The sequence below is a fragment of the Vigna radiata genome, unplaced genomic scaffold (assembly GCF_000741045.1).
Source record: "Vigna radiata var. radiata cultivar VC1973A unplaced genomic scaffold, Vradiata_ver6 scaffold_122, whole genome shotgun sequence".
Lineage (NCBI taxonomy): Eukaryota > Viridiplantae > Streptophyta > Magnoliopsida > Fabales > Fabaceae > Vigna > Vigna radiata.
In genome coordinates this window covers 161,935-177,884 of record NW_014543108.1, presented here as the reverse complement: position 1 = coordinate 177,884, position 15,950 = coordinate 161,935, and the positions used below count along the sequence as shown (strand labels likewise).

The following is a 15,950-nucleotide window of genomic DNA, read 5'->3' as shown; positions in this document are numbered from 1 at the left end:
AACTGGCCAACAACTGTGATTGGTACTCAGATTACCAAATGGGTTCATTCCATCAGTGGCTAAACCAAGCCTAAGATTTCTACACTCTTTACTAAATTGGGGAAATTATTGATCAATATTTTTCCATTGCTTTGAATCAACTGGATGACGAAGCAGCCCGTCAATTTTTCTCTCGTCTGCATGCCATCTAAGGTTTTTAGCATCTTTGGGATTCGCAAACAAACGCTTAAGTCTAGGCACTATTGGAAGGCACCATACTACTTTCAAAGCAGATCCATTTTTTTTCTATTTGACCATTATCTTCACTATTGTTTTTTGACTTGTACCGTGATAANCCACATTTTGGACACTTTGTCAAAAATTCAAACTCTTTCCTATATAAAATGCAGTCATTGGGACAAACATGTATCCTTTTATACTCCATACCCATTGGACAAAGAATTTTCTTCGCATCATAATTACGAGTGGGTAGTGTATTTCCATCTGGCAGCATTTCATTCAACAACGTCAACAATTCTGTAAAACTCTTATCAGTTCATCCATTGCTCGCCTTCAAATTCATGAGCCTTAACACAACTGACAAACGTGTGAACTTAATTGAACCAACATACAAAGGTGTTTCCGCATCAGTCGACATCGTCTCATACACATAAGCTTTGGCAAAATTTTCTGCGCCAACATCGCGGATCATGTCCTCTAATTTGTCTTCATCCGGTCGATCTTCTTCCATGGTGGAATCAGTAACATTTTCAGTTTGCGAGTCAGTCGGAAAGTGCATTTCTTCGCCGTGCCATATCCATGTTGTATAGCATCTTAGGAAACCATCATTGATAAGATGTTCTCTAATTTGGGTTGCGTTCAACTTTCTCCCATTCAAACAGTTCACACAAGGACATCTAAACTTCACTTCATCATCACTTGAACCCTCATTACGTTGTGCAAATTGTATAAATTCCTCTACCCCTCTCTCGTACTCAACACTAGTGCGTGGTAAAGTAATCCAATTTCGATCCATTCCTAAATATTACAAAATTACAATTATACAATTTTCTATATAAAATTATCAATTCAATCATACAATCAATTCAGTCATACAATCATACCATTAATAAGCATTCCAATGATTAATTCAAACATTCAAGGAAGCAAAAAGGGCAAAGAGCATCAAAGGCAATTCAAACAATTATACATTCCTAAATATTACAAAATTACAATTATACAATTTTCTATATAAAATTATCAATACAATCATACAATCAATTCAATCATACAATCATACCATTACTGAGCATTCAAATGATCAATTCAAACATTCAAGGAAGCAAAAACGACAAAGAGCATCAAAGGCAATACCCAGAATGAGGGCAGCGAGGAGGAAGGGGCGTGGCAGATAGGATCTTGACGGCGGAGAATGGCAGGCCGAAACTTTAAATGGCGAGAGGAACGACGAAGTGGAAGTTTGACGATTTTGATCGGTAAAAACTCTTCCCTAACGTTGAAAATGGCAAACGAACCGAACAAATTTGAATTTAAACGGTCCAAAACGATGAAAATGGAAGTAGAATTGCGTCGTCGACAGTAGAATGAAGGCAACAACGTTTCTAAAATTCTTTCTCGCGAAGAAGATAACACTGTTGCGGCGTTTTTTATTTTTTGAACCTAAAAGGGCATATGCCACGATTCTACCACCTAACCGCGGTAATACAAGGGTATATGCCGCGGTTCCCCACTTAAGTGCATCCTATTCTCCTAAAAAAAAAAAATTGAAAATGGCATTTCTGATATTTTTTTCAAACTCTATGTCGCGGTTCAGCGCGCAACCGCGACATATTCCCTTAAAAATTTAAAATTTATTCAGATCAGGGAATAGGCCGCGGTTCTGCAGGCAATTGCGGTAGATTCCCTAACGTTCTGAATTCACCCAACTGCAATTCCAACTGCCTTTCGGGGAATTTCAGAAGTTGCAGGGGAAATATGTCGCGGTTCTGAGTGTAATCGTGGCATATTCCCCCTGCAACTTCTGAAATTCCCATCAGGTCAGACCCTGCATTAATTTTTCATGGGAATATGTCGCGGTTCCAAGAGCAACCGCAGTCGATTCCCCTACGAATTTAATGAGGGACTGACCTGATGGGAATTTCAGAAGTTGTAGGGAAAATATGCCGCGGTTACACTCAGAACCGCAACATATTCCCTACACTTTTTTTTTTGTCTGACGTGGCGTCAAAGGCAGAGTTTGATCGGGGAATATGCCGCAGTTGTCAGGCGAACCGCGACATATAAGTTTGATTTATTTTCAAAAATGCTACCGCGCAGTATTATGCTGCAGTTTCGGTGGAACAACTACATAATGTGTGCGGTAAATGTTCTATTTTTTACTAGTGTTAATATAATTTATTTTCAAATAAATTAAAAAATAAAAAATTATTTGAAATTGAATAATTAATTATTGATGTTTTAAAGAAAATTCGAAAAAAAATTTAATAATAATAAAACATTTCAATCCAAAACATTAAAATAAAATGAAACCCTTGAATTCTTTTATATAACATTTCGGTATAATTTTACTATTGTGGAAAATAATGATGACACAACTAAAAGTTGTGTTTGATAAAATAAGTGAAAAAAAAATGTAAGTTTAACCTAGCATATTATTTATACTTTTTTTTATTATGTTTGTCAAATCAATCAACTTATACACTGTTAAAGTATTTTTCTCTATTTTTCACCTATTTTCATTATATCAAAAAAATAAATAAATAATTTTTATTTTATAGTATTTTTGTAACTTAGTGTTGTATTTATGTAACTTATTTTTGTAACTTAGTTTTGTAACTTAGTTTTTCATCATATCAAACAGAAAAATAAATAATCTTTATTTTTCCTTTGTCACTAGTGGATGTGAGTAGGTATACTTGTGAACGTCTAGCTAGAAGTGGATTATTATACTTGCTAGCATGTTAAAATAAAGTAATGTCCCTAACAAGTAAGAAAAGAGAAAGAGTGTTATTTTTATGGGAAGAGTAGTGATTGAGATTCCTTTCTAGATATTAATTAAGATAAATTGATTATCTAAAATTTGCAATAAAATTAAGAAAAATCTCATAATAACGTTCGACAATAATTGCTGTTTAATTAGCCAACCTACTATTAGAAGCAATATATATCATGTGTTGTCATGCTTTTGCTATCATTCCATAGCAAGACATCATTATGCTTTGCCATGACATTATGTTTCTGTGTTGACATCTTAGGACCATGTTTGGTTTCTAGTTTCCTTTCAATCCAAGGTCCTTTGTCAGTGGTTTTTTATGCTATTTTTAGTCTAGGGAAAAGAAAACAAAGATGAAAAAAAAAAAAAAACAGACAATGGTTTTTTGAAACAATAAAAGTTCATTTTTAAATAAAAATTCCATTTTTATTGATATCTGTTCAAAATTTTCAAATTCAGTACTTTCTCATTAGTTGCTTTTTTTTTTTTTCTTTTAAGAGTTATTAATATAACTTTTGATACATTCATGGTGACTTTATAGGTTTTTAAAATGAGTTGAGTTATAAATGAGTTAATTTATTTGGTTGACTTTTTTTTTTTTAAATCTCAAATTTTTTAATATGATTTAATTCATTATGAGAATTGATTTATTTAGTTAGTGTTTGGATTAGAAAGAATATTTTAGAGAGAATGAATGAATTTTAGGAGATGGAAAGGAGATTATGAGATTATTTGGATTAAGATATTTGAAGGAATGATTCAAGAGATTTTAATCAAAAGTTTGTGAATTTGTGAATGATGAAATGTAATATAAATTATAATGTAAGTGATGAAAATTATATTAAAATAAAATTGAATTTGTTAATTATAATAAAAAAAATTAATTATAAAAATAAAATTAATTATGAATAAAAAGGATTTATAAGAATAAATTTCAAATACATTTTTTTAAATAATAATTTGTATATTGTTATTGAAATAATTGTTAACAAAAAAAAATATATAAAATAATTATTATGTTAACCATTTATGTCGTGATATAAAATCTTAATAGATAGGAAATTAAGTTCATAGAATGTTTAATTAAGTTAAACATAAAAGAAAAAAAAATGTTCACAGGTGAATTAAAAATAAGTTTCGAAAATGCATTTCATCACACATTAATACATACTGAATAAATTAAATTGAATAATTTTGGAAAGTTATAATAGCCTTATCGATTTGATTTTCTAAATTTTGTAATCTTGTGTAAGTGTTGTCAAATCTTTTGTTGATAATCAATGTTAAATTGGAGAAGTTATCTGATGGAATCTGTTTTGAGAACTAAATGCAGATCCATGAAGGAAGCATCAACTTAAGTTAAGGCTAAGATATTGGAAGAAGAAGAAGGACTTTCAAGCTTGTTCTTGCTTTCCCTTAAGCTTTAGAAGACATTGAACCTCTTACAAAGAGCCATGGTCAAAGAAGATGGAAGAAGAAGATGGAGCTTAAAGGATTCTACTTTTGTGGAGGATCACATTTTGGTCTTCTTCTTTATCTTAAAACACTTTTTGTAAATATGTAATATAGCTCATTTTTAGGTCTTGTATTTGGCTAATACACTTTGTTTAGATTTGTTTAGAAGGTTTGGTGACTTTAAGAGTTAGAAATGAGTTAAAAATGGTTTTTGGAAGGAGTTAGTTGCAAGGAGCCTTTACATTAAAGGCTTTGACTAAGTTAGTTACAAAGCATAAGGCTCCTTACATTTAATGTTTAGGCTCCTTATTTAATGCTTAAACTCCTCATTTAATAACGAGACTCCTCATTAAATGATGGAAAGACTCCTAAATACTCCATGTACTCTAGCCTTCTCCTTCACCTATACAAGGAGAGACACCCTTTTGTAATCCTTAGAACTTGATTGAATATAAAGTCATTTTTTCCGAAATTACAAGACTTCTCTTCTTGAGTTCCCATCTACGAAATGTCTTCTTCTAGACCTCTTCATACCTTCTCCTTCATGATTGGCCTAACCTCCTAGAAGGACATCTACCAAGACCATTCAACACCAACATCTTCATCTCTTCATCTTTATTTGCTTCTGTTACTATCATTGTTCATATGGAGTCCATCCTTTGAAGAAGCTTCATCAACCCAATTGGAAGATCATCTTATGTTGAAGAAGCATCCTCAAATCAATCTTCATCACTATCTTAGATTTTTCAATTCTATCCAAAATTTTTTATAACTTATCAACATCATTCGAGGTGGCATCAGAGTGTTGCAGTCCTATGTCAGCAACCTTTTTTTCATCATTTGGAACACATCATCATCATTATCTGCATCAGGAATGTGAACCTTTTCATGTTGTTAAATGTCATTGACATTAACAATATCCAATTTAGACAATGTTTTACGACCAAATAAGTAATTCCATCCCAGTCCACTAAAACCCTCACAACTAAGGTCTATCTCAAAGAGAACAAGTATTCTTGTAATCATTGCATACATAAGATGCATGTTGTTTTCCAACATTTAACCATGTGTTGCATAATATGACGTGGCCAATTGATGACAATGTTATGTTTCAAACACCATAACAAGAATATGTCTTCATGAGTTTGTTTTGCAAAAGTTGTACTCCGGGGAGACAAGATATGGAAAAGGTGATAACGGTCTAAAAACTGTTATTCTTATACATTAATTTGATATCAAAACACAACCTTTATGACTTAGAATTAGCTTGAAATCATGCATTTTGTTTAAGTTAGAGAGCAAGAGAGCCAAATGTGGTTTTAGAGATATTATGCTTGACTTTACATTGTTTTGGCAGGATTTTACGAGAATTGAATGATGAAGATGAAGAAGAAAGGACTTGGAATAGAGAAAGGGCAAGAAAAGATGAAAAGGAGGGGCCACGACCACCACCCAGTGCCAACCTAGCGCTGGGCGTTCAAGACGTAGACCGCTGAGCGTCCAGCGTGGCCATTGCTGAGCGTTAGTTAGCACTGAGCGTCTAAATGAATGGGCCTGAGCCAAATTTCTATTATTTTTATGGCCTATAAATAGACCTAGTGCGAATCTCAGAGTAATCTTTTGGCAATTAGAGACGTCCAGAGCTCTTCTTCACTCCTTGGAGGCGGTTTTTGGATGTGGGAGCTCCGAATCACCAATTCTAGGGTTCATTCTTTCATTCTTTTCATTAATTTCATCTAGTTTCACCGTGTCCATGGTGAACTAAACCCATTGTTGTTGGGGAACAATGTAATCTTTTAAAACTCTCTTATACCGAAGTTCTTGTTTTATTCACATGCTTGTATTATCAATAGTTTGGGTTTTCTTATCCGATTTTCATGCTTGCATCCTTTAACTCCTCCGGTGTATTGATCCTTGATTTTGTCGATACGGGAAAGTACGGGGAAGTCTCGAACTGATAGGAATTCTCCTGGTTAAGCAATACTACTTAGGAATAGGAGTAGGACAACCAATTGCTTTAAACTTCTGTTTATCATGCATTATTGATTACTTATGGAGACTAGGAATGGTAAACTAGTAATTGATAACAGGCTCTCTTCGTCGAGGAATCTAGTAATTGATAATGGCAACGAATTTCATGGCTTGTCAAATGAGAATCCATATGATAATTTGACAACGTTTAATGAAATTTGTAATACAGTAAAGATGACTGGAGTTTCAGACGACAGGATCAAACTCAGTTTGTTCCCTTTTTCACTTGGAGGCGAAGCCAAGTTGTGGTTAAATTCATTCCCACAAGGAAGTTTCACAACATGGGAGACTAGGGCATCTAAATTTCTGAATAAGTATTTCCTGCAGTCAAAGATTAGTCAAGGAAAGCTGGAGATTTCTGCATTCAGGCATGAAATGGAGGAAACTCTTGGACAAACATGGGAGAGATTTAAAGGCTTGTTGAGAAAAACCCCTGTTCATGGGTTTGACAAGACAATTGTGGTTCTCACATTCCTGAGGGGGCTTGGAATGCAGTCTAAGCTTATACTGAATGTTGTAGCTGGAGGAAATATTAAGATCAAGACTGCTGAAGAAGCTTATGATCTAATAGAGATTATGGCGGCAAATAATGAAGAGATGAATAGGGAGAGTATTGATTTTATCCACCGATAGGAAACTCCATTGTTACAGTATCATAATTTGATGATGGAGTAGAATAAGATGATTAATCACCAGTTGGATATAATTATGCAAAAATTGTCTACATTGCCACAAGAAATTAGAGAAGTTTCAAGAATTCCAAAACAGCCACAAGTCATGCTAGTTCAGAAGAATGCAGATTTTGAAGAGATTTTTCAGTGAGTTGTGAATAACAGTATATTCTATGTTAATCGTCTGGAGGAGTGTGGTTGCAAAATGAATGAAAGGAGTAATGTAAGAGAAACATGTGAGATTGTTAATAGGAGTGGAAGATTATTAGAGGAGAGAAAAATTGAGAAAGGAGAGAAAGAAAAAGAGAGTGATGAAAAAAAGAGTGATTAGAGGGAGGAAAGTGAGAAAGAAGAAATTGTGATAAAAAAATTGAGAGATGAGGGAGAAACTCAGGAAAAAGGGGTTGAAAAATTAAGAGATAAAGAGTATGAAAAAACCTTAAGAGAAAGAAAAACAGTTTGAGCGTTTTATGGAGATCTTTAAGAAGTTGGAAATCACCATACCATTTTTTGAAGCATTTCAGCAAATGCCTTCATATGCGAAATTTTTGAAAGAACTTCTCATGAAGAAAAGAAAGTATATTGAGAAGGAAACTATTGAAGTGCAAGGAAATTGTAGTGCAGTCATACAAAGGATGTTACCTCCTAAGTTATAAGACCTAGGGAGTTTTACCATGCCATGTACTATTAGAGAGTTAGAAGTTGGAAAAACTTTGATTGACCTGGGAGCTAGCATTAATTTAGTGCCTCTTTTTATGTTCAAAAGAATTAGAGGATTAGAACTTAAGCCAACAAGGATGACTCTTCAATTGGTGGATAGATCTCTTAAATATTCGTATGGAGTGGCTGAAGATGTAATAGTAAAGATGGATAAATTTTTGTTCCTAGTGGATTTTGTTATAATGGAAATGGAAGAGGACGGAGATGCACCTTTGATTTTTGGAAGACCCTTTATGAAGACAGACAAGGTCGTGATTGATGTAGAAAATGGCAAACTTAAAGTTAGAGTACAAGATGAAGAGGTGAATTTTGATGTTTTTCAAGCAATGTCACATCCTAAAGATGATAAATCATGTTTTCAAGTAGACATTGTGGAAGAACTCTGTATGACGCAAGGGAATAGAATGCGTGATGCAACTTTACTGAAAAGAATTCTTATTAATGATTGTGAAGATTTAAATGAAGAAGAAGATAAAGTGATTGAAGAATGTGTTCGGGATTTATAGGCAACAAAAGAAATTCCAGCAGAAAAGGCTAGCTTTGAAATTATTGAGCCCAAAGAAAAAGTTAAAGAAAGCAAGATTGAGTTGAAAGAGCTGCCACCCCATTTGAAATATGTGTTTTTGGAGAATAATGGAGGAAAGCCAGTTATTATTGTTGAGATTGTTGACAACACAAACTCTATCTCAAACCAGTTTTTGATGATGACAACACAGTGCTTAATAACAGTACACATGTTCCATTATTACATGTTCTTGTTCTGAAGTGTTTGTTATATCTACTGAACATGTATTGTTGATTTACAATGTATGTTCCTATGATTGATTGAGTGTTATATTTGTGGAACATGCTTGTATTGAAATGTGAAATAAAATGTTTTTGATTATTGCACATTTTTGAAAGAAAAGATCACAAGCACCTTGTGAACTTATATCTGTTGTGACAAAGTTCTAGTCTAGTCGAATACACTCATAATGGATTCGACTATGCTAAAATCTTTGTACAGATTTTGTGAACCAGTGCTATGTGAGATTTTGTGTTAAAAAGAATTTCAAAGTGATTTTTCATGTGTTAGTCGATATTGTGGATCACATATTCGACTGTGTTACTGATTTGTTTGAAATTTTGTTAAGCCTACATGCTCCAACAACTATATTTTTCAAAAGTTAGTTAAGACAATGTGACCTGGTCAACTGTAATAAATGTGTATTGATTTTGTTGAGTGAGGAGCCTTTGTGTTGACTATCTGTTATAACTGTCTTATTACAGTCGACTGTATTAGTAGGCTATTCGTCTGAGAAGCAATTTGATATAACAAAAAACTATAAATAGACAGAACGTGAATTGTTCTGAGACTTTTGTGATCTGACATTTTCATTTTCCTATTTGAGATTGAATTCTTTGTTTTATAAGCTCCAAGAATTCTCCAAGAAGACGATGATGATCTTGCTTGAGAGAGATTCAAAGGGAGGAGTTAATTGCTCATACTGCTTGATCAATATGTGCACAAAGAAGGTGCTTTTGTTTGATCTTTGAAGGCTTCGCATCCTGTGAAAACTGTTGCGTTTGATTGAAGGCTTGGCAACCTGTGAAGTCTACTGTGATAGGCTTGGCATCCTGTGAATAGTGTTGGTGACACATTGAGGATTGTTCGACGTGGGTGTAGATTGCAGAAGAGGGGATTCTTGCTGCAATTAGCTAAGTTTACTCAAGCTAGAGACAATTTAGATGTTGTATTAAATTCATCTAGCAGAATTAAAAATAGACAAGGAATTGGATACAAAGCTTACTCTAATAGAACTAATGGTAGGAAACATAATGAGTTAAGAAAACCTGCTAGAAATGCATGTTTGTATTGCAATTGATTTGGTCATACTATTAGAAATTGTTATTATAGAAATGTTGTCGTTCCTCAAGGATTATGTGTATGGATACCAAAGGAACATGTAACAAGAACTAATAATCAAGGACAAAAAGTCAAATGGGTACCAGCAACCAAAACTTAATTGTTTTGCAGGATATGCAGCTGATGCAGAATTGTTCTCAAGGATGAATTAACTATGGAACGTATCAAACACCTTGAGTGTCTACAACTGGTAAATCTGTATCTATCTGCTACATTATGCATATACTGATTAATTGTTGTTGTATGATTGTTTGTATAGTGTGCTTAATGGTTTAATTGCTTGAAATTGTTAACAAAAATGATGTTATCGTGTCCTAGTTGACTTCAAATTTAATCTAGTTAACTACAATATTTTATTTTGTTCCATGTGTCCTAATTCAGCCTTTCGCGCCATTTTTATCCATGATGTCATTGCCATTCTCTCTTCTGACACTTGCACACATTTTACTTATGCATTTCCAATGATCCTTGACTGAACTCTGGATGTTTGAACTGAACAAATGGCCTCCAAAACTCATCCTTCAAAAAGCGTGAAAGAAAGATCCTCTGCATCATTTATGAAAACAGTTGCTGAAGAGAAAATACACATGTGGTTTGCAAAAGAGGTTGCTACACCAAGATATTTGGACTTGAGGTTCTTTGAGAAAGAAAGCTTTATGTTTCCTGAATGGATTGAGAAACAAAATTTGACTACACTTGTGCAAATGAAAGGAAAATGGTTTCCTGATCTTGTCAGGATCTTCTGTCGTAATCTTAGAATTGTTGATGGGTTCATTACTTCAAGAGTAAAGGATGTTGATATCATCATCAACAATGATGTTTGGAGACAAACAACTGGTCTCAAACCCAATGGTTTCCTTTCACATGAACCTGATTCTCAAGTAAATAAATGGCTAAACAAAAAGGATGTGTTTAGAAGTTGGCTTAGAGTCCCTGTCAGTGAAATAAGAGAAAATATGCTACTTCACAAAGATCTCAGGATTGAGGAAATGTTACTGGCACATGTTTTAGCTCAAGTGATTCTACCAGGGAGACTATTATCGGACGAAATGACTACTAAGGATGTTTATCTCTTACATGCCACAAAGAACAACATTTCTACAAACTGGATTGAAGTACTTAAGAACACATGATCAGGGCTACTCAATTTTTCGCTCGAATCCTGCCATATGGTATCCTTGTTAGCAACATACTAATACTGCATGGAGCAGATGTCTCTAGAGCAAGAGTATGCTTAAGCAAGAATGAAAATGCAATAAACTTCAACACTCTTGGATCACTTGGACTTGTCTGGTGTGTAGAAGGATGGCACTATAATAAGGATAATTACCAGAAAAATATGTTTGAAGGAGTTTCTTCACTAGAGGTCTCTGATTCGGATTCTGTGATAAACAATCCATATGAGAAATATTTTGGTGATCTAATTCAAGTGGTTGGCAATAAGATTGATCAACTGGAAGAAAAGATAAACTTTGTTTCACAACTCCTAGAAGATAAAAACCAAAAAGAGAATATATCCATGAGAATATTCGATGAAGGAGAGGAATGATTAATGCACATTACTATTCTACTATTAATATATTTTCATTCTTTAACGACATACAATGCCATCTTCTATCGCTTTTGTTGTTTTGTTTTGATGTCCTTGTTCCTATTCCACCAATGTAATATCTTCTAAATCAAGGAAATGAAATTAGTAGTTTGAATCAATCCATTAATTAAACTATTTGAATGAAATATGATGAATTGTTTGATTGATTCGACTATGCTCTGATTGAAGTCAACTATGCTTGAACTGTCATGCATCTTTACATATTGACTTCTATTTTGAAATTATTTAATTCTTGCTTAACCACTATGCTTGATTTGGAAAAGATTGTTGAAAGGTTTTGCAGGAAGGACATTGCTTTGAAGATCTACAATCGGAATTCAACATTTGCATTCGACTGATGATTTAATGCATTCGACTGCGTCTGAATGGGTTAATAATTCCAATTCTAGAATTTGATTCTATCCTTACTGTCTGCTTAAATCATTAATATTCTGCTATTATATCTTCTCTTTACATGTTTCAATATTTGAATTGAGATAATATTGTGAGATTGTTGATATTTGTATCATTTCCTCTATATGCGATTTGATAATTTGACTATGATACATATATGTGCTTAAATTGTTGCTTAATCTGTGATATTCTGCATTGTGCACTCAAACTCTTTTTGAAACTCATGCATAATGACAGAGGGAGTATCACTGTTTTACACATTTTTTTCATCACACATCTATATTTCAGGGGGAATTTACACTGGTTTTGTGATGAACTTGTGATTTTGAGAGCACCATTGTATTTTATAAACTGCATATCTTTATGATGCATCTCTGTTGTTTTTCAAAACTGCATAAATATCTAAAGCATTCTTTTTTTGTTAATGCATAAAGGGGGAGAGATATACATGAGTGTATGAGAGCAAGTCTATATGGGGAGAATTACTGCATCATACTTTATTTGCTTGATATTTTTTCTGTATATGCAGAGTAACTGAACTGTGTTAATTATTTCTGATATATGTTTTTACTCTGTCATGAGTGGAACTGTACAAGCATGGTTGAGTTATTAATCATGGTTTTGCATCATCAAAAAAGGGGGAGATTATTGAGATTGTTGACAACATAAACTCTATATCAAACCAGTTTTTGATGATGACAACACAGTGCTTAATAAGAGTATACATGTTCCAGTATTACATGTTCTTGTTCTGAAGTGTTTGTTATATCTGCTGAACATGTTTTGTTGATTTACGATATATGTTCCTATGATTGATTGAGTGTTATATTTGTGAAACATGCTTGTATTGAAATGTGAAATATAATGTTTTTGATTACTGCACATTTCTGAAAGAAAAGGCCACAAGCACCTTATGAACTTATATTTGTTGTGACAAAGTTCTAGTCCAGTCGAATACACTCAAAATGGATTCGACTATGCTAAAATCTTTGTACAGATTTTGTGAACCAGTGCTATGTGAGATTTTGTGTTAAAAAGAATTTCAAAGTGATTTTTCATGTGTCAGTCGACATTGTGGATCACATATTCGATTGTGTTACTGATTTGTTTGAAATTCTGTTAAGCCTACAAGCTCCAACGACTATATTTTTCAAAAGTTAGTTAAGACTGTGTGACCTGGTCAACTGTAATAAATGTGTATTGATTTTGTTGAGTGAGGAGCCTTTGTGTTGACTTTCTGTTATAACTGTATTAATACAGTCGAGTGTATTAGTAGGCTATTCGACTGAGAAGCAATCTGATATAACAAAAAACTATAAATAGACAGAACGTGAATTGTTTTGAAACTTTTGTGATCTGACATTTTCATTTTCCTATTTGAGATTGAATTCTTTGTTTTAGAAGCTCTAAGAATTATCCAAGAAGACGATGGTGATCTTGCTTGAGAGAGATTCAAAGGGAAGAGTCAATTGCTTATACTGCTTGATCAATATCTGCACACAAAGGTGCTTCTGTTTGATCTTTGAAGGGTTGACATCCTGTGAAGATTGTTGCGTTTGATTGAAGGATTGGCAACCTGTGAAGTCTCCTCTAATAGGCTTAACATCTTGTGAAGAGTGCTGGTGACACATCGAGGATTGTTCGACGTGGGTGCAGATTGTAGAAGAGGGGATTCTTCCTGCAATTCTGGTTTTGTGTGTGCAACTATATTTGGTTTTGGGTTATAGAGGAGATTTATATTTTTGCATGGTGTTTCTATAAATTCCTTGTTGTAAAAACCGCAACCATTATAGTGCATTTGCTTTCTGGGTTGGAAGGACACTGGATGTCGACTATATTTGTTTAGCAGTCAACTACTTTTTTCCGCTGCATTGAATTTTCATTACTTGCATTTCAAGGTAAGATCAAAAGCTTTGAATTTTCATACCTAGATTGCGAAAAGATTTTGATTTTGAACTAACACCAATTCAACCCCCCTCTTGGTGTAAAATGAAGCCTACCTCTTTCCTAACAATTATTAGTACTTCATTGTCTCCAAAAGAAGAAGAGAAGCTGGTGGAAGTTTTGAAAGGAAATAAAGGTGTTATAGGGTGGTCAATTTCAGATCTGAAAGGTATAAGTCCCACATATTGTATGCACAAAATTCTTATGGAGGACGATTGCAGGCCAGTAGCTCAGCCACAGAGGAGACTTAATCCTGTTATGAAAGAGGTCAAGAGGAAGGAAGTATTGAAGCTATTGGAAGTAGGTATCATTTATCCAATTTCTGATAGTAAATGGGTGAGTCCAATACAAGTGGTTCCGAAGAAAGGGGGAATGACGATGATCTATAATGAAAAAAATGAGCTTATCCCTACAAGGACAGTTATTGGGTGGCGAATGTGTATTGATTACAAGAAGTTAAATACGGCTACCAGGAAGGATAATTTTCCCTTACCTTTTATGGATCAAATGTTAGAACGATTGACTAGACAAGCTTACTATTGTTTCCTAGACGGCTATTCGGGATATAATCAAATTGTGGTGGACCCTGAGGATCAAGAAAAGACAACCTTTACATGTCCTTTTGGTATATTTGCCTATAAAAAAATGCCATGTGGACTATGTAAGGCCTCGACTACATTTCAAAGGTGTAGGTAGGCAATCTTTGCTGATTTTATGGAGAAAAGCATAGAAGTCTTCATGGATTACTTTTCAGTGTTTGGAAATTCCTTTCAAAACTGTTTAATCAACCTGGATGTTGTTCTTAAAAGATGTGTTCAAAAAAATTTGGTTTTGAATTGGGAGAAGTGCCATTTCATGGTGACAGAAGGATTAGTTTTGGGACACAAGATTTCAGCCAGGGGGATTGAAGTGGACAAAGCAAAAGAGGAGGTTATTGAAAAACTTCCACCACCTACAAATGTAAAAGGAATTCGGAGTTTCTTAGGCCATGCTGGGTTTTACAAGAGATTTATTAAGCCGGATTGTTAAGCCATTGAGTAATCTGCTTGTTAAGGATACGCCATTTGTGATGAGCAAGGAATGTGTACAAGCTTTTAATGTTATGAAGAAAAACTTGATTTCTGCCCCAGTGATTGTAGCCCCAGATTGGAGTAAGGATTTTGAGCTAATGTGTGATGCTAGTGACTATGCCATAGGTGCTGTGTTGGGTCAAAGAAGAGAAAAGGTATTTAATGCAATTCATTATGCTAGCAAGATTTTGAATGAAGCTCAAGTGAATTATGCCACTACGGAAAAAGAATTTTTGGCTATAGTCTATGCATTGGAGAAGTTTATATCTTATCTTATTGGATCTAAAGTGATTATTTATACGGATCATGCGGCTATAAAATATTTATTAACATTGCTAGATTCAAAGCCACGGTTAATTAGGTGGGTGCTTTTATTACAAGAGTTTGATGTGGAGATTCGTGATAAAAAAGGAAGTGAAAATTTGATTGCTGATCACTTATCTCGGTTAGTCAACAACGAAGTAACAAGCAAGGAGAAGGAAATCTGGGAGTCTTTTTCAGATGAAACTCTCTTGTACATTCAGCAAAGGCCATGGTTTACTGATATGGCAAATTTTAAAGCTGCAGGTGTTGTTATAGAAGAATTGAATTGGCAACAGAAGAAGAAATTTTTACATGATGCTAAGCAGTTCATATGGGACGATTCGTATTTATTCAAGATTGGAGCAGATAATCTTTTGAGAAGATGTGTAACGAAAGAAGAAGCAGAAGGAATTCTTTGGCATTGCCATAATTCCCCTTATGGAGGTCATTATAATGGGGAACGAACTGCAGCAAAAACTCTTCAGTCAGGATTTTATTGGCCTATTATGTTTAAAGATGCTCATAATCATGCCAAGAATTGTGACAAGTGCCAACGGACATGGGCTATTTCAAGACGGTATGAGATGCTACTACAAGGGATTTTTGAAGTTCAAGTTTTTGATTGCTGGGGTATTGATTTTGTTGGGCCTTTTCCACCATCTTTTAATAATGAATATATATTGGTGGCGGTCGATTATGTGAGTAAATGGGTTGAAGCCTCCAAAAAATGATGCCAACACTGTGATCAAATTTTTAAAAAGACAAATCTTTTCACGTTTTGGAACTCCCAGGGTGCTCATTAGTGATGAGGGCTCTCATTTTTGTAATGCTCAGCTTGCAAAGGTACTTAAAC

At 34.1% G+C, this 15,950-nt stretch overlaps 1 pseudogene; it reads left to right on the top strand.

Moving 5' to 3' along the window:
- LOC106752968 overlaps positions 1 to 15,950 on the top strand; it is a 192,900-nt pseudogene that overhangs the window by 89,581 nt on the left and 87,369 nt on the right.